This window comes from Gobius niger, assembly GCF_951799975.1.
Source record: "Gobius niger genome assembly, chromosome: 22".
Taxonomy (NCBI): domain Eukaryota; kingdom Metazoa; phylum Chordata; class Actinopteri; order Gobiiformes; family Gobiidae; genus Gobius; species Gobius niger.
Window position 1 is genome coordinate 17,723,523 of NC_136873.1, and position 25,334 is coordinate 17,748,856.

The following is a 25,334-nucleotide window of genomic DNA, read 5'->3' on the forward strand; positions in this document are numbered from 1 at the left end:
GCTGCACATGTTCAGATTGACGAGCGAGATGCAGTATCGGAGTCCCATGAAGTACCTATAGTACAAGACAGTATCACTGAGGGGCAATGTGCTTTAAACATGAAGGATGTGACGAATGAGGTTCAGGACTGTAATGAGGCTTCAGGGGAGTCCACGGAATCCAGTGCAGCAAAGCCCAAGAAAACAACGGAGGATGAAACTCCCTGCCCCTGCAAAGGAAAGAAAAAGAGGAGAAGAAAGCCGGCAAACAAGGAAGCTGTGGATAATGTGGATAACACAGCTAAAGGGGCTGGATTTGAGGAGGATCACAGTGTAATACTCCAGTCTGACGTTCAGGGTGAGTCCCAAACAGAAGCTCCAAAAGCTGAAGACGCCACTGATGAGGACCAAGATGTTATGGAGGACCAGACTGCAGAGATCCTTCCCGAGACAACTACCAATAGATCGAAAAACAAGAAAAAGAAGCGACAAAACAAGCAGGGAGACGTTAAAGCAGTCGATGTTGACTTCAGAAGTGTTGAATATGAACTGTCCAATGATCCAAAATCATCCAGGCCCAGGAATGATTATGACAATGTCCCAGCAGAGGAGAAAGTGGCGACAAAGACCAACGCTAAAGCTCAGAGACAGGCGAACAAACAAAACACCAAAGCTGAGAAGAGGAGAGGCAAGAGACAGGGCAATTTTGAGTTTGCCCAGGAATCAGACGACGATGATTTTACCGACCAGAGCACCAACAAGAAGGGAAGGAGAAGAAAGCATTAAGGTGGAAAGGGAGTTTCTTAAGGCAAAGCACTTAAAGCACCTTGCCTTCGGTGATGTAGCCTCTGATCTTTCACCACTTTTGATGAGCCTCCTTCAGTTTAATTGTACACATGAGATATCGTTTATTGTTTATACACATGAGATATGTTCTTACCTTAGCTTAGACAAGTTCTTTAGTACATGTCTGGTCTTCCCCGTGCCTTCGATCACGTAAACACAGCACAGACTTATTTATGGTTATGGTTACGTAACCTTTCACTTTAGCCGCCACAGTGTCAGTATGCGTGGTGTATACTGCCATTACACTGGTCTCCCCCCGTGCCTTCAATCTGTGCGGATTTCAAACTACTCCTGGTGTTATTATGCCTTACAATAGAGTTCCCCTTTTATCTGCTTAGAAAATCCACATTTTAATTATTTAATTTGATTTAATGTGGATTTTCTAAGCGGGTAAAAGGGGAACTCTATTGTAAGGCGTAATAATACCAGGAGTAGCTCGAAATCGGCGCAGATTGAAGGTACGGGGGGAGACCAGTGTAATGGCAGTATACACCACGCATACTGACACTGTGGCGGCTAAAATGAAAGGTGCCCAGACACGTGTTCCACTTCTATAAACTTATTTATTTGGCTCAAACACCCAATATCCACACTGTGCACTGTGGAGGAGTCCTTTAAATTCAAGGGCAGGGTGTTCCACAGTGTGACTCCGCTTCTGGGTTGTTATGTAGGCCCAGGGAGGTAAAAGAGACACAGTGCCATATAGAGGCAGGGGGTAAAATAACAGCTACAAATCATAAATCCTACAACCAGACAGGTACAAAAGAACTCGTGAGGTAAGAACATATGTCAGTGTGTAAAAACGGTGGCCTACTCCTTTAAAAATAAATAAAGTTATTAGCATCATATAAGAATCTTGTTGGATTATTCATTACGTAATTCAAAATGTCTGTCTCTTTCTTGTTAAGGGGAGACACTACAGGCAAAACTCAATTTTTTCAGTTTTTAGGTTTTGGGCAAAATTGGTCTCTGAACATATAAGCTTTCACCCGGAAACAGAAAATATGCCTAATCTTCACAATAACATGTTTAAATATTGCGCTGATTCAATGTTCCCCCATAGACTTATATGGGAGAATGCAATTTCAAGGGCCTTTTTCTCCAAACACATTTTTCTGTCATTGTGGCGACACTATGTCCACGTCAGTCGGACCTAAAGACTTCACATTTTCCAGCCTTGGACTGAACAATATTTGGAAGATTTTTTCAGAGGGATTTTTTATTATCTAATCCCTAAGCCCCATTTATTGAGTTTTGAATGTCAAAAAATGAGGCGAAAATTACATTTTTACAAATTTTTCCATTAAAAAACAGCTTATTTTAAAACTAAACAAAATCCCCTCTGAAAAAATCTTGGTAGCTCATTTACCAATGAAATGAAACCATAAATTTGAATGTAGCTCTGTCCATTATTCAGATTTCGTCGCCGAAAGATGTGAAATTTGGGGCATTTTTAGGCATAAAACACCTTGTTCTTACATGAAAAGATAAAATGACAGAAAACTTGCAATGTATTTTCTTCTCACATTTATGTCAATGATCGACAGCAAAAGTTTCAAATTGATATCTGTAAATTTAAATTTTTTCCCTATTCAACTGCAGAGTCTCGCCTTAAGCCATCATCCGTACCTGGTAGTTTAAAGTGTTTCGCCTCTTGCCCTAAGAAGTATAGATGACACGACAGCTTAAGAACATTTATCTGCAATGGAAAACTTCTGTATGACTGAGAGCTTTAGACTTTCTTTTTAAGTTTGCTTTGTTTTGTTAAATGCTATTTTTGTAAGTAATAACTGGAGTAATAACTGTGTTGGCATCAGTGATGTGAGCATTAGTAGTCGGCCAAATATTAATAGAAAAATAAAAGATATATATATATATACATATCTTTTTAAATTAAAAACACACGTGAGAAGGGCACTTAAAGTGATAGTCTGTAAGTTTGCAAAGTGAGGAGAGATAGAGTGAAATTTAAAAGTAAAAAGTGAACAATCAAATTCCTCACCTCTTTAACCAGAAACCCTTCTTCGTTTGCAAAATGAAAAGAGCAGGGAAAGCTCGTCTCATTGGTCAGCGCGGGAGGATACTAGACTCTGATTGGTTGCCGAGATCCGGGAAGGAAAGACTTTGCAAAAAATTACCTATTATTACTTACTTTAGATCAAAATTGAAGACCAGGTGTTCGATTTGGCACATTTTATAAAATTTGGAAAACATTTAGACTTCTAGACAATCACTTTAAAGGCACAAGGTTTTTGCACACTCTGAGTGATCTTATTGAATGGCGATTGTAACAAGTGATTTTCTCCGTTGTGAGATCAAATAAAGGATTATCTGATCTGATCTGATCTGATCTGATCTGATCTGATCTGATCTGATCTGATCTGATCTGATCTGATCTGATCTGATCTGATCTGATCTGATCTGATCTGATCTGATCTTTTCTTTTGTTGAGCACCGCTTCAGACCACACTGCCTTTGCTCTGCCCGATCCTGTCAGACCTCAGGAAGGGCCTGGTCGGTGCTTGGATGGGAGTCCGTTTGGGAACAGCGAGAAGCCTGTGTGAATGTAGTGAGTGAGTGGTTGGTGGTGGTCGGAGGAGGAGCTGCAGTGTGGCAGCCTGACTTCCATCAGTCTACCCCAGGGCAGCTGTGGCTACAATAGTAATACCATCACCAAACATGGAGTGAATGAATAATGTACGAAATTGTTAATCAACTTTGAGCGTCTGGAAAAGCGCTTTTTAAGACTGATGCATTGTTCATTATTATTATCTGTGCACGCCCCTGTATGTTAGTTTGAACTATTATTATGAACCATTATGAAAAGAAGAACTGGATGAGTGAAATTTCATTGCCTTTCATTTTTCTGTTCATCTACACACGGGTACAGTACAGAGTTGGATGAGACTAATTCTAAAGAAGGAAAATGTAGTTATTGAAGACTCTTTGCCATTGTTTGTTGGAAAAGTGTTGCACTTATAAGTAGGGCTGTGCAATTAATCGAAATTCGATTACGATTTCGATTACAACAGTAAACGATTACAAAATTGAAATGGATTTTTGTTTTTTTTCTGCTGGATTTTTGTCACTTTTTTGCTGGATTTTTGTCACTTTTTTGCTGGATTTTTGTCACTTTTTTGATGGATTTTTTTAAAGGCAACAAATAATCGTTTGAATGATCGTGATTTCAATTAGGACAAAAATAATCGTGATTATTGTTTTTTCAATAATCGAGCAGCCCTACTTATAAGAAAGCATAAAACTTTCATTTATGTGAATTATTGAATAAATTGGTAAATTGATGCAACTGGACCTTCCTGACTTAAAAAGAAGCTAATGTTTAGTGAGCCAACTTCCTCAGGGATGTGCTGGTGAAAGTCCACAGGGTTTGTCTGTGACACGGCCGCGCGATTTCACATTTCTGTGCTTGAACTCGATTCCTCCAAGGGCTTTTAGCCAAATGATACAGATCCAACCGTAGTGAAAGCTGCAGCCGAACCGGAGCAGTTTGTTTTCACACAGCTGTTCTGTGTGAAAAATCCTCTCTAGGCACGAGGAGATTTTCTGCTGCAGTAGCACAGAGCGGCCTCTGAGCGGACAGGACCATGGTAAACAGCTTGTTTTCACTGTTTTTATAATATGTCCTTCCACTGCTGCCTGCAGAGGGTGCTCCAGGACAAACGGAAATTCAACTTCCATCAATGTGAGTGACTTGTAGCAGTCACAGTCTCTTCTGCTCACTACAAAAAGTAAATATCAGGCATTGGCTTAAATGACTTGAATTGAGGAAATGTATCTTGCTTTGAGCGGTTTTCACTCATTTAGACACTTTTCCTGATCGGACCAAGTTTACTTTGCTTGTTTGAGGACATTTCAGACCAGTTCTAGGGTAAATCTCGCTTGAAATAAGAAAGTAAAATTGCCAATGAGATAAGACCCATTTTCTTACCCCATTGGCAAAGAAAATGACCTGAAATAAGGACGAAATGTATTGAAACGAGTCAGAAACATCTCAGAACAAGTGAAATAATCTAGGACAAATGCCCAACAACTTCTTAACTAGTCAAAACAACTAAAATTTGGATTATTGTGCTCAAATTGAGATGTTTATACTGATCTAGTTAAATACTTTTTGCAGTGCTGAAGCTGAAATTCTCAATATTCCATTCAAAATGCTCCTGGTCTGTCCCCTGAGAGTCTGCCCTCCTCTCATACTGAATCCCTATGACAGAGCCATGACAGACGTGAAAGCTCTTTCTGATTTCAACACCATTATACATGAGGCTCGTGCATATAAATCTGTCAAGCTGGTTTTAAGCCAGCAATTTCCCTAACAAACTTTTGCCTTTACATTTTTAATGTCCAGTTCTGGCCCTCTGACTCTGGCCGCCTTCTCTTTGATGTGCGTCAGAGACGGTTTTCAGTTTCCTCCAGAGGTGACAACATGACTTCTTGCATGTTCTTTGCAAAGAACGAGGAAGCTTTGCTCGGATCTTGGGGAAATGTGGTGCTGCCGGGCTGCGAACAGAAGTGTTTTTCAGAGTCAAATGTGAATTATTGAACAAGCCCCGTGGTTTTCCCGGCCACAGAGATGGATGTTTGTGCTTCTCTCAGAGGTTGTATGGTCGTATGAGAGGAGGAATGTGGTACTAGAGGCACAGCCGGGACGTGATGTCTAGAAATAGCGTGGGCAATGTCTCTTACAATCGGCATTAATGGGATTTCTGTGTAACGCAGGGGCGGATGCATGGGGGGAGGGGGGGGGGCTCTACCTAAGGAGGGGTGGCAACTTCAGATTACTGAAATTGCATACGATGATAAATAAAATGTCCTAAAGACCTCCGACAGTCCTGGGCCTATTGTAGCTGTACAGCAGCAAACTGCACCTCAACCAACCTTCACTGAAGACGTTTGCCAAATCAGTGCATAAAAGCAATACACAAGAAACAAGCAGACCAGAGTCGGGACTGTCCTGTAGAAGAGCAGTCTATGGGACCGTCACACCAGTTCAACCTCAAGCTAAGTCAAATGCTCCTCCCACACAGGGCAATGTCAAAGCACTCACAGAATGAACAGAATAAAAACACTGCACTCTCTGTGTCCTCAATCCTCTTCTGTGGATCAGTCACAGAACTTCCTGTACACAGTGGTTACTCTCTGTGGTCCTGTTGATCATGAACAGAAAGGAAATCGAGCCCGGGACCTTCTTCCTGTGAAGCACAAGTGCTAACTGCTGCGCTACTGTGCCTACTTTGAAGGCCTGACGAAGCGCCCAAAGCACATGGCTACTTAATACTTTAGCTCCGATTAAAGCCATTGGACTAATTCTACCAGAGTTCTGACTGTATTCATGATGAACCAGAGTTGTGACTGTCCTACAGAGATGTTTGGCCGTAAAGCATGAGCCATGATGATAAACAGTCATGTAAATGAGTGACACTGACAGTCACAGTGACTCAATGCTAATCAGCAAATAGCCTTTAGCTTTGTCCTCTTTGCTTTGCAGGCGTGTTCCTCAGGCTCCAGCTCAACATTTCTCTTTTCTGCTGCCTTAAGACTGAGGCAGTACCTGAATGTCCACCCTAGTCCCTAACCCCTCATTCACTACATAGGCCATCAGTGACATAGTCACTGATTCTGTTGGCGATTCGGACACAAGCCACTACTTTCTCCGCGCTGCGTGACGTCACACGCGCTGCGGCTGCAGATATGTTTTTTTTTATTTTTTGATCTGAATTTATTTATTATGCCAATCGTTTATTTTATGAAACAGAACGATTGTTTTGGCACTTTTACAGGCCTTAGTATCATCACAAAAAAAGGAAAAAAAAGCTCAAAAGACGTGCCGAAAGTAGGTCAGAGCCCGGTGTCCAGCAGATTGAGTGACTACATCTGCTAAAAGTTCGCTAAACTCCAGGAATAATGTATTTCTGTGATAAAGACCAAACTCAAAGACAGTGGAATATTTATGGATAAATACGAGTCAGATACGCTTTATTTCACATGGATTTTACGTGAATGGCGAGAGGAAGCTATCGGTCATTTAACAGCTCAAGCTAAAGGTTAGCAGCTAACGTTAGCATGAAGCTATCTGTCATTTAACAGCTCAAGCTAAAGGTTAGCAGCTAACGTTAGCATGAAGCTATCAGTCATTTAACAGCTCAAGCTAAAGGTAAGCGGCTAACGTTAGCATGAAGCTATCGGTCATTTAACAGCTCAAGCTAAAGGTTAGCAGCTAACGTTAGCATGAAGCTATCTGTCATTTAACAGCTCAAGCTAAAGGTTAGCAGCTAACCTTAGCATGAAGCTATCTGTCATTTAACAGCTCAAGCTAAAGGTTAGCAGCTAACGTTAGCATGAAGCTATCGGTCATTTAACAGCTCAAGCTAAAGGTAAGCGGCTAACGTTAGCATCTTTTCACCGTAACCGTTTACGTTTAGGTCATTTATTCATGACAAATACAAACACACGACTGAAACAGCTGATTTACTTCAGTCGTGTTTAGTTCAAAGACCTGTCGCTGTCAGGCTCTTCTCCGACTCTCGCAATGCATTGTGGTCTATATTGACCCGTTTAGTGACCATCGTTTACATATTCTTTCAGTAATAATGCGAGAGGTAAACATTAGCAGTTTAACCTCTTAACCCCCGCCTTAACCAGGTGCATTTTCAGCAAGTTCAGCTTTACCCGAATCTAAAAAGTCACGGCCGAGGCCGATGCAACAGATCATTCTCCTCGCGTTGTTGCCGCTTTCTCGTGACTGAAATTGATTTTTTTCGTTGCATTTTTGTCACACATTTTTGTCACTTTGTCATTGCCTTTTTCTCACATTCTTGTCCCACTTTAGCTGCATTTTGAAGCTGCAAGAAGTACACATTTGAAAGCTAAGACCTACAAAACTGATCAAAATGGATCTTTTTCCTTGCGTAGTTCTTTTTCATCCGCTTCCTGATGCTGCTCTCAACTGTGCCACGTTTTCGTTGAGCTATTTTGCGTTTTTTTTGCTGCTCTTTTGTTGCTCTTTTTTTTTTCATGTTTTAAAACGCGTTCAGTTCAGGCGGGGGCAAGAAGTCAACATAAACTAGTTAGCATACTGTTAGCATACTGTCACAACTAGACAAAAGATCCCAAATCTCCCCATGTCAAAAAGAGAAACAACAACCTCTGACCTGTGTGTACATTTAACACCTTGTTTTCCATGTGTGTGTGTGCGTTTGTGGTCGGCCATGACAGATGGAATCAACAAATATCCAGCGTGTTGCGTAAGCAGGAGCAGAGGGAACTGGGGCATTCCCATGTCAAAGAGCACATTAGGGAAGCGTCGACTTGGGGAACTTTGGGGATTTGACGACAGAGCTGCGGGGCTGGTTCTAAAAAAGGATAGAGTTTGGAGTGCGAGTGTCTGGAAATGCTACAGAGTTCTTTTAAACGGAACAACTTCTTTCTACATTCAGCCCAATTCAAATCATTTTACCTTTGCTGGCAGCACAGTAGTTGCATGGCAGGATGGAAATAGGATGCTAACTAACAGTGTAATAACATAGCTAACACCGCACTAGTTTTTACTTACATCTTAGTAGGGGTTGGACAATTATATTCTAATGTAATGGCGATTTTAATAAAGGTTGAGTTTTTTTTTTTTCTAAATACCCATGTGACCCATGACCCATGTGACAACACTGGGCTAGGTGTCATATTTGTCGCTGGGTTTTGTATATCAGCATTAAAAAGTGTAAGCCTTAGTCTATGATTGACAGGTGGAGCTCTCTTCCCGCCTTTTTGCCCTTTTAAAGGGGGGGGTATTATGCAAAATTGACTTTTTCAAGCTTTACATCATGTTATTCTGTCACTCCCTCATTAAAAACATGCCTGAAGTGTTGCCTTGGCACATTCACGTATGTTTGAGTAATCTGTAAAAACTCTGATGGCGGCCATTTTAGGGATAGGTTTGCCTGAGTCCTCCTAGGAACGCCCCCACCTCCTGGAGACGCCTCCGAGCTTTCGTCACCAGCCGAGTAACCAACCACTGCTCCTCAGCAGAACCCCCTCCCCACTGATGCCACAGACAGCGTGTGGAGGGGGCGTGTCGGAAAGGGTCAGAGGTTCTTAAAGAGACAGAGGCCTATTTCAAGACATTCACTACAGCCATTTTGAGAGAGCAATTTCATACAAGGCAGTTATTCTAATTTACTGCATTTACAGACCAACAGAAGGTTTGTCATCATTGTAGTGTGATATAGACTGGTGCTATGGGATTGAAAAAAGCAGAATACCACCATTAAAAGAACTTTAAAATCGATCCTGGAACACACGGGGAGCCAATGCAGCGATTCTCAAACCGGTGTAATGTGGTCCCGCCTCCTGGTCTTCGTCAGGACACGAGCTGCTGAATTTTGTAAAAGTTGTAGACCTGAGATCCTCTTTTTGGGAAGACCAGAAAGCAGGGCATTACAGTAGTGGATACGACCGGTGATAAAAGCGTCTCCGTGTTGGCCCGAGAGAGAATGGGGCGTCTCTGGCTATGTTCTTTAGATGTTAAAAACCTATCTTTGTGATAGTCTTAATGTGTGGAATCAAAGTCAGCTCAGAGTCAGAACATGCTGAACAAAGTCTTCTTAAAGGCAGTGGGACCGACGAGCCGCACACGCCCCGAGCGCTGTGTTCCCGGTGACGTTGCCGTGGCAGCCCCATGTTCCCCTGCTGCACATATCTGGCTTTTAGCTGTGACGGGAGCTGACTGCACTGTCCTCGGGGAAATCATCTGCTTCCTCCAGCCCCCGCGGCGGCCTGCGGACATGATATGTGTCTGTGGGGGCTACAGCCTGCGCAGGGAGGGGAGGAACGAGCCCGAGCTGCCGATCGATGGGCTAACGCCGCGTGTTCTTAACTAAAGCTGAGGGAAACGATGCTGTCGCTTACATTGTTTTGGTCGTCAATTTGCAGGAAATGGATGTTTTATGAGCAGTGCTATCTCTATGATTTCTCCCGCTGCTACTCGTCCAGCTACTATAACTCTGCTCTGGTTTCTGACAGCTTTATCTGAAGCTCCAACCCTGACAAAACATTTGTTAAAGGTGTTTCTTGCAGTAGAGTCCATTCTGTTTGGCCTTAAGAGTCTAAATCAGAACAATGTACTTCTCTGGCAGACAGTTTGTGCTCACCTGCCTCCAACTTTCAGCGCTTCACAGTCGGAGTAAATGGGTTCACGCAGCTTTAAATCAATGACAGCTTTGAGGACAGTAGAGCAGCCAGTCTCACGGAGAAGAGGAGCAGAAACCCTGGACTGTAGTGGCTGTTACAATGCAGTACTCGATGTTTGGAATGGAAGTCAATATTCAGCACGGACCTCACGGATGTGGAGCTACAGACCTGTGTTCATGGGCTATTTCATTCATGTCTCGCATAACATGTAAACTGAAGAGAATTAGGCCGAGCATCATGAACCGATACAGGAATACGATTAAATATAATGCTCTGTATCTTTCTAGTACGGGTAGAATGTGCCAAGGACAGAATGTCTCACTATGAAGCCAGAAATCAAGACATTATGTATTGCATTTTGATTGTATACGTGGCAGAGGGCTATGACAACATGTCCTGTAAAAGCTTGTGAGCAACTGTATGCTGCACTACTGTCTTACTAAATCTGCTGCCTCCTGGGTTCTGACTTCCAGCTTACGCTGGAGCCAGAGTTTCAAAGACCTTTTCTCTAATGAGGGCTTCAAATGGTGATTCCAAACGAAATGCGCTGTATTTGGAACAGTCCTCTACACAGCATCCAAACAGGAAGTCATGTGACGGATGTGTAGGGAGAACATCTCCACTGAAAGGTGCATCTGACACAGAGAGCACAGTCATATTTAGGACTTTGCTCACAAATGGAAGATAATCTTATTATTCATCTTTGGGCACAAAAAGTAACGGTGGAGATAGAATTGCCGTTGGTCACTTTGTAAGAACACTGTCCAGATCCTCGAGGTAGGGGGTACTTAGTGTAAATGCTCTAATATAGGCCGGGGCCTTTATTTACTCGAGGGCATCTAGGACCAGGCCTTTATTGGAACCAGGCCACAATTAGAGACAGGCCTTTATTTCTATTTGAGCAAAACGGACGACCAGGAAAACGAAGAAAAACGAGATTTGTGTCCATTTGCACCTAAAATATTAGGTTCATTTTAACATTTCAAACCCTCTCCCAGCGGCTGGAACATTGACGCCTTTTATTTTGTCGGGACAACAGGAAGTGTTTCGTTGCTGTTAGCGGAACATTGACATCAATGTCACTGCAGGTTTCTGTTTCGTTTTTACCCCGGACCGGATTATTTGTTGTTATCTTGTGTAAAAGGCGAGTTTAGACGGAACATTTGTGTTTGTGATCGATCATGAGACTGACCCGAGAGAAGACGAGACGCTCGCGCTGATGGGAGGAGTTATTTTGAGGCGTGGGACTGACCTGCACACGGAGCAGCTGGACGTGCTTTGAAGACGCAATGGTGACTTTATTAAAACCCTGGAGGGACACACAACATTTGTTGCCCTATTTCTACAAATAGTCACTGGAGGTTTGAAAAGTGGCTAAATCTGTGTCAAAGTTACGCTCGGATCAGCTCCTCCGTAGCGTCCCCCATCGGCCCGGGTTCCCGTTTGTTTACTTCCTGCACGTGAGTTATCTTTTACAGGAGTATGAAACAAATTCCTAACATGGGGAATATTTCTACCGCTATAGTTTCTAACAAAAGCCCCGGCCTGTTTTAGAGACCGGCTTTAATTTGCCTTTACGGTATGTACAAATGAGTGGCTCAAGGGCAGACAAAAAAGGTTGAGAACCACTGTTCTATCTTGGGCTGGCCGATTTTGGAGAAAAAATAATCACAATTATTTTCCCCATATTTCCCCATCGCTCTGGATTTTCTATTCGATTTTATTTTTTCCTAATAAATTAAATACCTCTTGCTGATTCATATAATTAGACACATCTTTTATTCAAATCTCAGCTCAAACAAAAACACAAGCTTTCCTCCAGTTTCATTTAACACACAAAAGTCTCGTCCAAACTCCCAAACTGGGGACTGCTTGTGCCAAAGAAATGTCTGTAAACCTGTCGATTATGAAGTCCTATGACAATTATTGAGATTGACCAAAGTAGAGATTGCAATTTCGATTAAATTTCGATTAATTTCTCAGCCCTAGTTCTATCCCATATCTACGTCAATGACATTCAGAACATCCTTTTACACTTTCAAGATCACAAAAATGTCCTTTTCACTGGTGCAATGCTGTTATAATACTCCCTATGAAAGGCTCACTGTGTATTATACTTATATACTATACTGTAACTGCTCAAACAAAATGAAATAAAATCGAACTAAGTAACAACAACCACAAGCACTTAATCCCCACTGCCAGCTCAAACCTGACTTTCTTTGATTCAGATTCTATCCCTGAAAATATGAACATTAGTCCATGTCGACACATAACTCTGACAGCAACTCCCTCACCAGGGGCGGACTGGCCATACGTCCATTCTGGACGTCTGAGCACAGAAGGGCCACTGGCTCAACCGAGCTTTACCCAAATCTAAAAGCTAAAAAGAAAAGCATCAAAATAGCGAGAAAAAGAGAAAAACACGGACAAAAAAATATTAAGAAAAAATAGTTAAAAATTCAACAAAGATGTGACAAAAATGTGACAAAAATTCAACAAAAATGGGACAAAAACTCAACAAAAATGTAACAAAAATGGGACAAAAACTCAACAAAAATGTTACAAAAATTTAACAAAAACTCAACAAAAATGCAACAAAAATGTGACAAAAATTCAACAAAAATGTGACAAAAATTCAACAAAAACTCAACAAAAATGTGACAAAAATGTGACAAAAATGCAACAAAAATGTGACAAAAATTCAACAAAAATGTGACAAAAATTCAACAAAAATGGGACAAAAATGTAACAAAAACTCAACAAAAACTCAACAAAAATGTGACAAAAATTCAACAAAAATGTGACAAAAATTCAACAAAAACTCAACAAAAATGTGACAAAAATGTGACAAAAATGTGACAAAAATGCAACAAAAATGTGACAAAAATGTGACAAAAATTCAACAAAAATGTGACAAAAATTCAACAAAAATGGGACAAAAATGTAACAAAAATGTAACAAAAACTCAACAAAAATGTGACAAAAATGCAACAAAAATGTGACAAAAATTCAACAAAAATGCAACAAAAATGTGACAAAAATGTGACAAAAATTCAACAAAAATGTGACAAAAATGCAACAAAAATGTAACAAAAATGTGACAAAAATTCAACAAAAATGCGACAAAAATGCGACAAAAATGTGACAAAAACTCAACAAAAATGTAACAAAAACTCAACAAAAATGTGACAAAAATGTGACAAAAATGTGACAAAATGTAACAAAAATGTGACAAAAATGAGAAGAAAAAAAAAACATACAAAAGGTGACACAACACAGCAACAGCGCGAGGAAAAAGGTCAGTTTTGTGGGTCTTAGCTTTCAAATGAGGTGTTACACAGCCAAAAGAGGACAGAATGCATTTGGTTTAGGCGGGCGGTAAGAGGTTGAAACATGTATTTGTGGAAGTGTCACAATTACGCTAATTTGGGCCAGGCTGCTCAGAGTCCAGGGCTGTTTTTCAGTCCCAGTCCGCCCCTGTGACCCTCACCATGTCCAAAATAATGAGGAACCTGCTCAGACACTTTGACTGACTCGGAGTAAATCCAGTCAGTCCGAGTAAAGGCGACAGAACAACCGGCCGAGTCCCGGGAGCGGGTTGTGCTGAGTGGCCGCGTTTTCCTTCCGCTCTGGCAGCCTCGCGGGACGGTTTCACGTTCAATTTCAGGAGAACACAAAAACGCTGAAGCCACACTTCTATAACTGGCGTGCACGCTGTCACTGGGAGACCGAAAGTACGGGGGGGGGGGGGGGGAACAGCCACTTACCTCATTCGCTTACATGGTCCGTGCGTCCGACGTGCGTTAATCCTACAGCGTCGCGCGTAAAACCAACATGTTTGTTTGGCACCGCGGGGATGGGGGCTCAAACTGCGAGGAGGTTTGGAGTTGGGAGTCCGAGAGGGGGCATCACCGGCCGGCGTAATGAATAAAACACAGCTGGAGGAAGTGGAGAGAGAGATGGAGGCACGCTGGTGGTGCTGGTGCTGGGGGTGTTCTCGGCAGGTGACGAAGAGAGGGGGGAAGAGAGGAGAGGAGAAGCATCCAACAAGTGCGGGGCAAGGAAGAGGAGTGATGAAGCGCGGCGGAGCAGAGAGGAGAGGGAGGAGGGGGGCGGGGCTTAAGGAGAGCGAGGGAGAGAGAGAGAGAGAGAGAGAGAGAGAGAGAGACACAGACAGACAGACAGAAGGGAAGACACAGGGAGAGAGGGGCGTGGCTTAAGGAGAGTGAAGAGAGAGAGAGAGAGACAGAGAGAGACAGAGAGAGAGAAGAGGGGGAGAGAGAGAGAGAGAGAGAGAGAGAGAGAGAGAGAGAGAGAGAGAGAAGAGAGAGAGAGAGAGAGAGAGAGAGAGAGAGAGAGAGAGAGAAATAGGGAGAGAGGATAAAGACCAAAACAAATGAGCAGTGAAAACCCCTGGATATCTTGGGATAATCATGGACTGAATTTTAAGTCATATTAAGTATACAAGCCTGTGTCACAAGTCTCTGCTACATTGTTGTCAATATTCATTCACTCCACACTCCTTAGTAGAAAGCTACTATTGTAGCCACAGCTGCCCAGGGCAGACTGTCCATTTCCCACATGGCTACAATGTGTTGTTTATATCCGGATCTTTCATTATGAAGCCTAGGCATTAATTCAACCTGGGAGACTCATTTCAGCATCACCTACCTCCAGCCAATGATCGCTTCTGAGAGGCCACACCTCCATAGCAGCCAATCATCGCCCTCGGTCCTGCTTTTAAGCCCCATGGTTCGTTCGTTTCCCAGCTGTGCTGTGACCCGCCTCCACCCCATCTCCACCTCTTCCATCCACTGGCTTCTACCTGCTGCAGCTTCACAAGTCTTCCATACCACCACCAGTGTCCAGGCACCGGGGAAGACACCCCTAACTACAAGCTGTTCATCCATACTGACTTTCTTACATCGATGTTACCGCCGGGTCTGATCGCCAGAACTAATATACATGTCAATAAATCCTCCTAATCACTGCTTTTGTCTGTTTGAGTCTGTCCATGTTGAAATGTCAGTTCCCTCTGCTGGACACCTGTGGAATTCTTTCCTTTTATTTTTATTTAAGTAGTCTCGTGTCCTATTACATTATGTACCTACAAAGTACTATTACAAGTTATTCCATTGTGTATCTAACCCTTAGGTATAAGTTATTACACATTGTTACAGAGCTCATTACATTGTACTAAATTTAGTTAGGTACGATGTATCAAGGTAGAGAAAAATAAAGGGATAGCCTTCACTGTATATATATGAATTGTATCGATTGATTTGTTTTATTGCTTTTCACTGTATTTTTATTGTGTCTGTGTGTTTGGTGTTGCTGTGAGGCACATTGGGTTGTCTTGTAAATGAAATGTGCTATATAAACAAAAAATGCCTAAAAAGACTAAACCAGAACTAAAGAACAAGGATTAAACAAAGAACAAAACAGCACCTCCTGATCCTCCCGCTGTAATATGCTTCTCACAAATAAACATTAAAATGCCAAGATGATTTTGTCCAATTTTTCTACTGTCTGATGTTTTTCCTTTGTGCCACCTTTGAGAATGACGTGCATGTGTTTGACCTTCCTTACTAGGAGATAATGAGGTCTATATTTCTTTTGTGTAGTGTTATGAATGCCGTCTGACTTTGACTAATGCCCCAGCTCTGACCTCTCCGTTCTCCTTCCTGACCCTCAACCTCCACAGCAGTTCCCTTTCATTCTAAACCGCATTACATATTATGCAAAATAGACTTTTTCAAGCTTTCCATCATGTTATTCTGTCACTCCCTCATTAAAAACATGCCTGAAGTGTTGCCTTGGCACATTCACGTATTTCTGAGTAATCTGTAAAAACTCTGATGGCGGCCATTTTAGGGATAGGTTTGCCCAAGTCCTCCTAGGAACGCCCCCACCTCCTGGAGACGCCTCCGAGCTTTCGTCACCAGCCAAGTAACCAACCACTGCTCCTCAGCAGAACCCCCTCCCCACTGATGCCACAGACAGCGTGTGGAGGGGGCGTGTCTAAAGGCTCAGAGGTTCTTAAAGAGACAGAGGCCTATTTCAAGACATTCACTACAGCCATTTTGAGAGAGACATTTTATACAAGGCAGTTATTCTAATTTACTGCATTTACAGACCAACAGAAGGTTTGGTCATCATTGTAGTGTGATATAGACTGGTGCCATGTGATTGAAAAAAGCAGAATACCCCCTCTTTAAGTAAAACTAAAGAGAGGAAAGCAGCTGGTCCTTCAAGGGATATTTCAGGATTTTTGACATAGGGCCTCATTTCCTAGTTCTCCAGAGTGTTGCTGATTTCTGGATATATTTTTTTTGTAATTCATGCAGTTCTTGTATTTGAAGAGTTACGTGCCGCTAGGCTTGTGCTAGCCTAGCGCATGTCTATGGTATCAGCTAGCCTGCATTAAAAACAGTGTGACCCGCTCCACAGAGCACCTGAGGCAAATCACTTATAACACCAGACTAACCATAGAAATGTTTGTGTCGATAATTTTTGGAATATAACTGACCTTGCATCACATGAATGATCGCATTTTGAGGGACTATTTTCTAGCAGATCACTCCGCCGCTGCGTAGCTTATGCAACCACGAAGCTGATGCTGCTCAAATATAAGTTACTTTAAATGCAAAATGGTTAAAATGACTCTATCGACACAGACATTTATATGGTTAGTCTGGTGTTATAAGTGATTTGCCTCAGGTGCTCTGTGGAGCAGGTCAGACTGTTTTTAATGCAGGCTAGCTGATACCATAGAAATGCGCTAGCCTTGCATTAGCCTAGCGCCACAAAACTCTTCAAATATAAGAACTGCATGAATTACAAAAAAAAATATCACCAAAAATCAGCAACACTCTGGAGAACTAGGAAATGGGGCCCTAAGGTTAGGATGAGCGGCCTCTTATCCCAACCACTGACCATCAGCACCGGTGCACCCCAGGGGTGCGTCTTATCGCCCTGGTTGTTCTCACTCTACACAAATATTCTCACATCCTCTCACAACTCAGTCTCCTCAAATAAATCCATATTAGTAATCAGGACTAAATACACTAAATAAATATAATCCATGGCACATCACTTCATCAGCTGAATGTCTGCAGTTTAAGCACATCTTGGTTGTTTCATTTCAAATCTTTTGTGGTGCTTTATAGAACCGAAAAGCAGTAAACTGGGTCAAAGTCCCAGTGTTTATGGCCCTGACTGTACATTTAACACAACAGAGGAAAGCTCGTGAAACATGACAAACATTACAGCGACTGAAACACAAGAGCACGAAACAATAACCACACAATTCATTTACGCGGCCGCTTTTCTGTCAGTGTGCCAGATGAGAAGCGCGTCGCTATGGCAACCTGCTGCTTCCCGGTCACTCGCAGGTCACTCAGAGGTCACCAGAGCCCGGCGATAGACGCTAATGCTATTTCCTGCTCTGGGGGGGGGGCAGGCTTTATGGCAGATACGGATCTGTTCTGGCCCTCCTCCGGACAAGTGCATTTGGTGATAAGGGCGCGGTGCTGAGTTTGCACATCAAGCTACATGAAGCACATAGTACATATGGGCCCACAGAGTTACGCTCCAACACGGTCAGCACCTATTTGGGCTCTTCCAGTGCACTGTAGTCGACTCGCCTTGATTTTGCTGCTTCAAAAGGAACATCAGGCAACAGTTTTCAAAGCCAGAAGTGCTAGAAGTGAAAGCTTGTTTTTACTTCTCCCAAAGGGCTCCAGGTCCACTCACAATCCTGACCAGCACATTCTTTCACTCCGTAAACAAGATGTTTAGTTCTGACTCTAAGAACCAGCAGCATTTAGTCTGAAATGACTCTGTGTTTCCCATGCGTGCCCATCATAACCACACAGATTCAGGCTGTCATTGGGACGGTTGAGGCTTCAATATCGTGTAAATAAACTCTTGCTCCTTTCTTGGTTGAGCTGCTGCTGTGGAGAGGAAACAAAAACTCTTCACATGTTCATTTCTTTTTCATCAATCTCCATAGGCCTATCAAAAAACTACACCCTTTGTAACCAATATGTCAACAAAATGTAACTAAATACTGTATCTAAATCCATCCATTATTCTGATTTTACCAATGAAAATAAATCACAGAAAAGGCTTTATTTTTATATGACAACTTACAAAATGTTTTCTCCTCTCATATGTATGTCAGTAATCTATAGCAAAAGTTTTACATAGAGGTTGAAGCTTGTACTTTAAAGGACCACGTGTACATTTCCGTGTACAGTGTGCTTATCCGCACAGTCCCTCAGAGCTGTGACTGGCAAACACAAGAATGCCGTTGTTACTTTTCCATATGGGAGCGACTCTGAGCCTGTGTGTCGCAGATACGCGGCGCCGCTCACTGTCCGCTGTTGTCCAAATCCAGTGCGGGACACCAGGGAGGCGGCCCAGCGGGACAGGGGACAGAGAGTGGACAGTAGGAACAGCTGAGGAGCTAATCCTCCCGCTCCTCCCCTCACTCTGAAGGAACAAACCGTCTGAAGGACAATACACAGAGAAACTGTTGAGCTGGTTTCAAATACATCCATTTATGACATTTTACCGTCACATATCATTGCAATAGCACTTATGTGAAAATGTTCTTCAATATACAACTGGTTTTATCTTTGAAACTGGGTTATTCATCATATTGCAAATGAAATAAATGAGCGTGTCCTATTTAATATAACTCTAAATAGAATGGGGCCATAGTAATACGCTAATACGCTTACAAAGAAATGTCCAACCCGTCACACAGTTCAGCTGTAGACCAGTGGTTCCCAACCCATTCCAAAAACTATGGCCACTACAAATGTTTAAAATAATGAATGCTAAAAATAATTTCAAACCAACTGCAATTGGAGTGTTTGATGCACCCGTACTCCTTTCTTATAAACTACAACGACAATATGTTCGCTAAACTCAGGGAATAGAATTCAAGAGACAGTGGAATATTGGATAAATATTAGGGGTTCAGCTCTAACGGTTTGGGTCATGGTGCAGGACCCGTGGTTTGGTGCATCACGGTGCAAGTGCAATCTAAAAAATAATAAGTTGGTTTTGAAATGAAATAGCCTAATGATCGTTGTTAGACAGTATTTATAACCTCACAATAAAATTGGCAATGCTTTCAAAGCTGCTTTAGAATAAAATGTACCTCTGGGCTCACAATACGTGAAAGCAAAATAGAAACAAATGGTCCAGCAGCAACGTAAAAAAAAAACAAGAAAATTACACAGGCCATGCGCTCGTTAAGTGGTAGTTTCATTTTCGCTTTTACTCACACGGAGGATAAATCAGTCGGAGCAGCGCGTTTGATTAGAGGCTCTTGTTTGAGCAGGTGTTAGAACACTTTTTGCGTGTACTTTTTTTCGGAGACAAAGCTTTGGAGGCGGAATATGGCCAGGATTGGATCTTACGCATTTGTCTGCGTCTCTGACATTACGGAGCACTGGATCTATAATGAACCACAGCCTCGGTCACTGCAGGAGAGACGTAAACAAAGACACGCAGATGTCGTGTGTTGTGGAGGATGTATCTGTACCTGTGCGGAGCGTCTACAGCTGCAGTTTAGGGTGAGTGACGATGGCACACAGGGCCCTGTTTGGATGCGCGCACACACACACACACACATACACACATACACACGCACGCGCACACACGCACACATCGCCCTGTTTGGATGCGCGCACACGCACGGCAGTCAGATGTCGTGCACTCGCGTTTTTGTGACGGCGGGTTGTCCTTGGGCAGCAGCACCGCGGTCCATATGGACCCGTGGTCAATGCCCGCGGCCGGTGGGACGGTCACGTGAGGGCCGGCCGCGAATGTAATAATAATAATAAGAGTAATAATGCATTAGTCTTATATAGCGCTTTTCCAGACGCTCAAAGTCACTTAACAATTTGGTGCATTATTCATTCACCCGACTCGGTGATGATAAGCGAGGAAACCAGTCTGCGCACATCAGCCCCCAGCACCAACCACGCACACACGCACTACTCTCGCCAGGCTTCCTGGTGTTCCCAAACGGTCTCCCATCCCAGTCCTAACCAGGCCCTTCCCTGCTTAGCTTCAAAGTCGGTATGGGAAATAAACATGGCGGCGCCCATGGCGGCGGCCATTGAGATTGCGGTTTCTATTATAGATAACATTTGGCTCCTTCTTTAAAACAGGTTTTCTGTATTTTTATACACGACATGACATATTTATTGAATGGTAGGAAAAATATGACTAATATACAAGTGTTATATATCACCCAAAATGTAAATATTCTACAGTGACTGATAAAAGGCTTGTTATAATATTTAGAAATATCGGTTTTCCTTTTTTTCCTAACAACTTCGTATTCAGGACTAAAAACATACATCAAATAAATATCACTTCATCAACATCTCTTTCTCTTCAGTTGTATATATATATATGATGTGGGATGTCTTTGTCTTCCCCTGCTTCATGCCTTCAAAATAAAACCCTCCCAGAGCCTCCGGTGCCGTGGTTACAGAGCTACAGCCGTTAAAGAAAACAAGGGTGCCGTTTGCACAGAAATGGATCACATGTGCCGAATAGTCCTTGTCTTAATAAAAGGAATCCAAACTATTATTCCCATAGCTATAACATTTTACACAGTTGGTGCTGTCAATACACTTAGTAACTACAGTGAGTTTCAAATGAAAACTAATACTACTACTAAGTATGTCTTGGGAATCTTTTTGTAAAGTAGCATCAACGTTTCGAGACAAATATAAACAAGTGTAACATAAGTTGTGCTTCACTTATGCAGATTTTGCTCACATTTTTAGAAACTAGACGATCCTATGTTTCAGATGAGGCGTCACACTGGCCTGCAGTCTGTAAGCTCTCCAGTTAATGAGCTTGGAGATTTGCAGATGCATAATTGGAGAAAATCCCCCTGTTGGAGCCGGCAGTTAAGAAGTTAAACACTGTCACTTTTCTAGTGTTTAGTGTGAGCTAACGTCATCCTCGTAGTAACTAAACTGCAAGTGAAATGCCTGACAACAATGCTAGATATTTTTTTAAACTCACAAACTGACGTTTAGCTTTAGCGATGCTAACACATGTAAATGATTAGCTCAGCTAAGTGCTTATCAGTGATAAAAGAAGTTTTTTCTTTCCTCCTAAAAACCACATGAACACAAACCAACTGGGGACAATTACGTCACATCTCGTTTTCCCGGGAAAATCTCGGGAAAACGGTGCACATGAACGCACCACTATTAAAGATCTTTGAGCATCCTGTTTAGTTAATTACTATGAAACTTTCAGTAACTGTTCTGTTACTCTCAGCGTGTGTAACTGAAGTGACAGGCTGAGGCTTCTTATTTCTAATATTGTTTCAGCCGGTGAAATGACACGAGGGGAAGTGTCCAGATCAGATGTTCTGGTGCTGTTGTGGAAGGAGAGCATCATAAATATGCTTTAATGGAAGTGTCAGTGCGAGCCTTCGCATATTAACAGCTCAGCGGAGCGAGCCGACAATATCGCTCTGACAAAACCAGTTTAGGGACATCCCATAAAACCATCTACTACTTCATTATTATTAGTCACTCTAAAGCTACAAAGCGGTACAACATTCCTGAACAAATGTTAGAATATTTCCTCAAAATTTCATTTTAAGTCGGATATTTAGAAAAATGTAAAACAAATCGATGATATGCACATTCACTTTTTGCATTTTTCAATGAATAAACAATTAGTTACTCATGCATTTTGTTTTTGAACCATAAAACATGCCAGTTGAGTAATGTCACACAGTGTGGGTTCACATAAAGTCCTCAATCAACATCAAGCATCAATTTGAACATTTGCGGAATTCTGCAACCCTACTTATACCACACAGAATAATAGGGGCAGCAGATAGAGGAAAGGGGAGAGTTCAGCCTTCTGGATAAAGCTGTTCTTTAGTCAGTTGGACCTGGCTCTGATGGAGACTCCTTAGTCTTCTCCCTGAGGCAGGACTGAAGAGGATGTGAGATCTGCCGCAGGAACAGGCCCTGTCCAGGACATTGTTGTCGAGCCCAAACGAGCTGAGGCGCCGGCACTTATATTTGAAGCAGTACTAAGTAACTCATGCCCCTAGAGGCCATAAGCGCCACTGCAGGTGTCGTAGCATGCTGTGTTTTTTACTCATTGTCTTGGAGAGTAAATACTACGCTGACAGAAAAGACAAAGGGACAGAGGGATATTGTTTATCCAGCTACACAATGGAGATCATTTATTCACTCAAACCTGGCTGTAAATACTGTTTAAGTGGCGCTAGTGCCTGTTAGCCTGTTAGCTTCTTCTTCGTGATACCATTAGTGTGTATTGGGGCCTCCAACCCGGTGCAGGGAAGTTGTAATTGTGGTTTTCTGGCCAGAGACACCAGGGGGAGATGAAAGACCCCCCAAACATCACTTGTATTACCCCCAGAGGGACTATGGAAAGGATTTATTAAGGTAAACAAGTTACTAAGTACTGCCTAAACTCTGTGAAGGTGTCAAAACCTTTTGTATATCATCCTGTCCCACACAGCAGCAGCAGGGGGCGCCGGTTCAACGGAGCAAAGTCAGACTCATTGTTCATGTGCATCTGTCACTACCAGCTCTTTGTCTTTCGTTAATATTCCTCTCAGTGATGGGCTAAATGAGCCGAGGCACCGGCATGAAGCAGCCGAGCTGTGCCACTGTGTGTGTCATTTACAGGAAAGTCATGTGACCAACACTTTCACTGTCATGTGGTGTCACATGCAACGAGCATCATCACACTCACTGTGTCATTTGTTTTGTTCAGTTGTTGACGTGTGCGTCTCCATTCTGCTGAGCACAGTGTGTGTGCTTATTTAGATCAGCAGCTTATACTTAAAACAACAACAACAAACTTCCAGTATTGGATCGATATTGAGGTATTTGTTAATAATGGACATGCTGAATGAGAGTGCATGAAGAATTAATCTCCTTTTCAGCCCAAAGTTTTCGGGGGTTGCCTGGCAGACTCACTGGGGTCTCTATGGAAAGAGCACATGGGTATATTATCTGTGCAGAGGGTAACACGGGATACCTTGTTAATAACTTGTCTTAAAGGGGAGGTATTATGCAAAATGGACTTTTTCAAGCTTTACATCATGTTATTATGTCATTCCCTCATTAAAAACATGCCTGAAGTGTTGCCTTGGCACATTCACGTATTTCTGAGTAATCTGTAAAAACTCTGATGGCGGCCATTTTAGGGATAGGTTTGCCCAAGTCCTCCTAGGAACGCCCCCACCTCCTGGAGACGCCTCCGAGCTTTCGTCACCAGCCAAGTAACCAACCACTGCTCCTCAGCAGAACCCCCTCCCCACTGATGCCACAGACAGCGTGTGGAGGGGGCGTGTCTAAAGGCTCAGAGGTTCTTAAAGAGACAGAGGCTGATTTCAAGACATTCACTACAGCCATTTTGAGAGAGACATTTTATACAAGGCAGTTATTCTAATTTACTGCATTTACAGACCAACAGAAGGTTTGTCATCATTGTAGTGTGATATAGACTGGTGCTATGTGAGTGAAAAAAGCAGAATACCCCCTCTTTAATGTATAACTTTCAAGGTTTGTCATACTAGAGATGTTGAAATCTTTACCTTTACCTTGGAATAAAGAACAGCTGATAAGTGACACTATACTTCTGAGGACAGCCTGCAAGAAGCCGCTGAAACATGTAAAGCTAAGGATTTCAACATCTCTAATCTTAGTGTCTGACTAAATGAACCTTGAAACTTATGCAACAGCCAGTGCCCCATTAGTCGCCATCCACAAACCCATGCAGTTCAGTGGACGGGTCCATAGTGCACCACATGGCGCTTTTCTACTACTCCTGCTATTGCAATTATACTGCAACGTACGTTTCTTGCTGCGATTGTAAAGACGTCCCGGCCCCTGGTTTGAAAAGCCTTTCAGGCCGCGAGTGGCTGTGAGGGTGAGATTTATGTGTGTGTGGATTAATGGAGGCCGTGAAGAGTCCCCAGAGGCAGAGCAGTGCTGGTGGAGACATATAGACAGATGGAGAGTGAGCTAATGTCCCAGGAGGAGCCTGCTTTCACCTTAACCCCACACGGACACTGACACAGCGGATGGAGAGGCAGGACCAGGCTTCTGGTTACATGGCTGAGCAACGAGGAGGAAATATCTACTATGTCAGCTTGACTTCACATCCAAACTCTAAAAATATTCATCAAGAACACTTTGAAACTGTAGTTCGAATGGTCGCCAAACGCAAAATGGCAGACTGGACTTAAAGGTCCTATAGATACAGACGGCATCTCTAGAATCGCCCATATATGGTCATGTTTGAAAACAGTTAAGGGGGAAAACAATTTTGAAAAAATCTAAACTTTCTCTAATTATTCAAAACTACTTTAACAAATGCTGAATTATGAATATAATTTTCTACTAAATAAAGATACAAAGACATGGGGAGGAGCAAAGTGGTTCAACAGCCCATAAACACATAAAAAAACGGAGAATGCTAACATGATGCTACATGTTAGCATCGGGCTAATGCTAACGCTAGCTAGCGCTTGCTACAACAGCCGTTTTTTCACTTCTACTGAACAATCTGCTGTGAGAAAATATCCATATGGGCCCGATTTACATTTGACTTTATTTATGTGATAAATAAGTTCATATTCCACCAGAAAATAGCTAAAAAGAGTGAAAAATTGTGTTCCCAAAAGATTCTATTTTCCCCCTTGGCGAGGCCACGCCCCCTTCTATGACGAGATGCCGTCTGTATCTATACCTGACTTTTTTCTTCTTGTAGGGTAACATTCTATTTGCCTCATAAAAGTTTGTTGTAAAAGTATAGGAATTGTGCAGCTAGCCGGGGACACTACGACACACAGCCATTTTCTCATCTCTTCTTGGTTCAAAGATCACTCACATGATCCCCCTCATGTTAGTGAGGCCCCTCCCATGTTCTCTTCCTACTGATTTAAACACGCAGAAAAAAAGGGGGAGTGTTTATGGGCGTGTCAGGCGTTTCTTAAAGGAACAAGCCACCATTTATACATACTGAGATATGTTCTTGCCTGAGCTTAGACGAGTTGATGCGTACCTGTCTGGTCTTTGTGCGTGCCCTCAGTCACGCAAAACGAGCAAAGATGTTGTTAGCATTTGGCCTCTCCCAATGTATTCCTATGGCTCCAAACGGGGGTGAAGTCGGAAGCTACCACGCTCTTCCACGGACACAAAGACCAGACGGGTACGCATCAACTCGTCTAAGCTCAGGTAAGAACATATCACAGTGTGGTAGAA

General features: G+C 42.6%; 1 protein-coding gene across 1 annotated transcript in view; it reads right to left on the minus strand.

Moving 5' to 3' along the window:
- The window catches only part of fam163ab (family with sequence similarity 163 member Ab), a 65,664-nt gene extending 51,714 nt beyond the window's left edge, over window positions 1-13,950 (minus strand). Inside the window, exon 1 of the mRNA XM_079580959.1 lies at window positions 13,797-13,950. The gene's annotated coding sequence lies outside the window, so the exon portion shown is untranslated. The remainder of the gene's footprint in view (window positions 1-13,796) is intronic.
- Window positions 13,951-25,334: the final 11,384 nt, after the last annotated feature.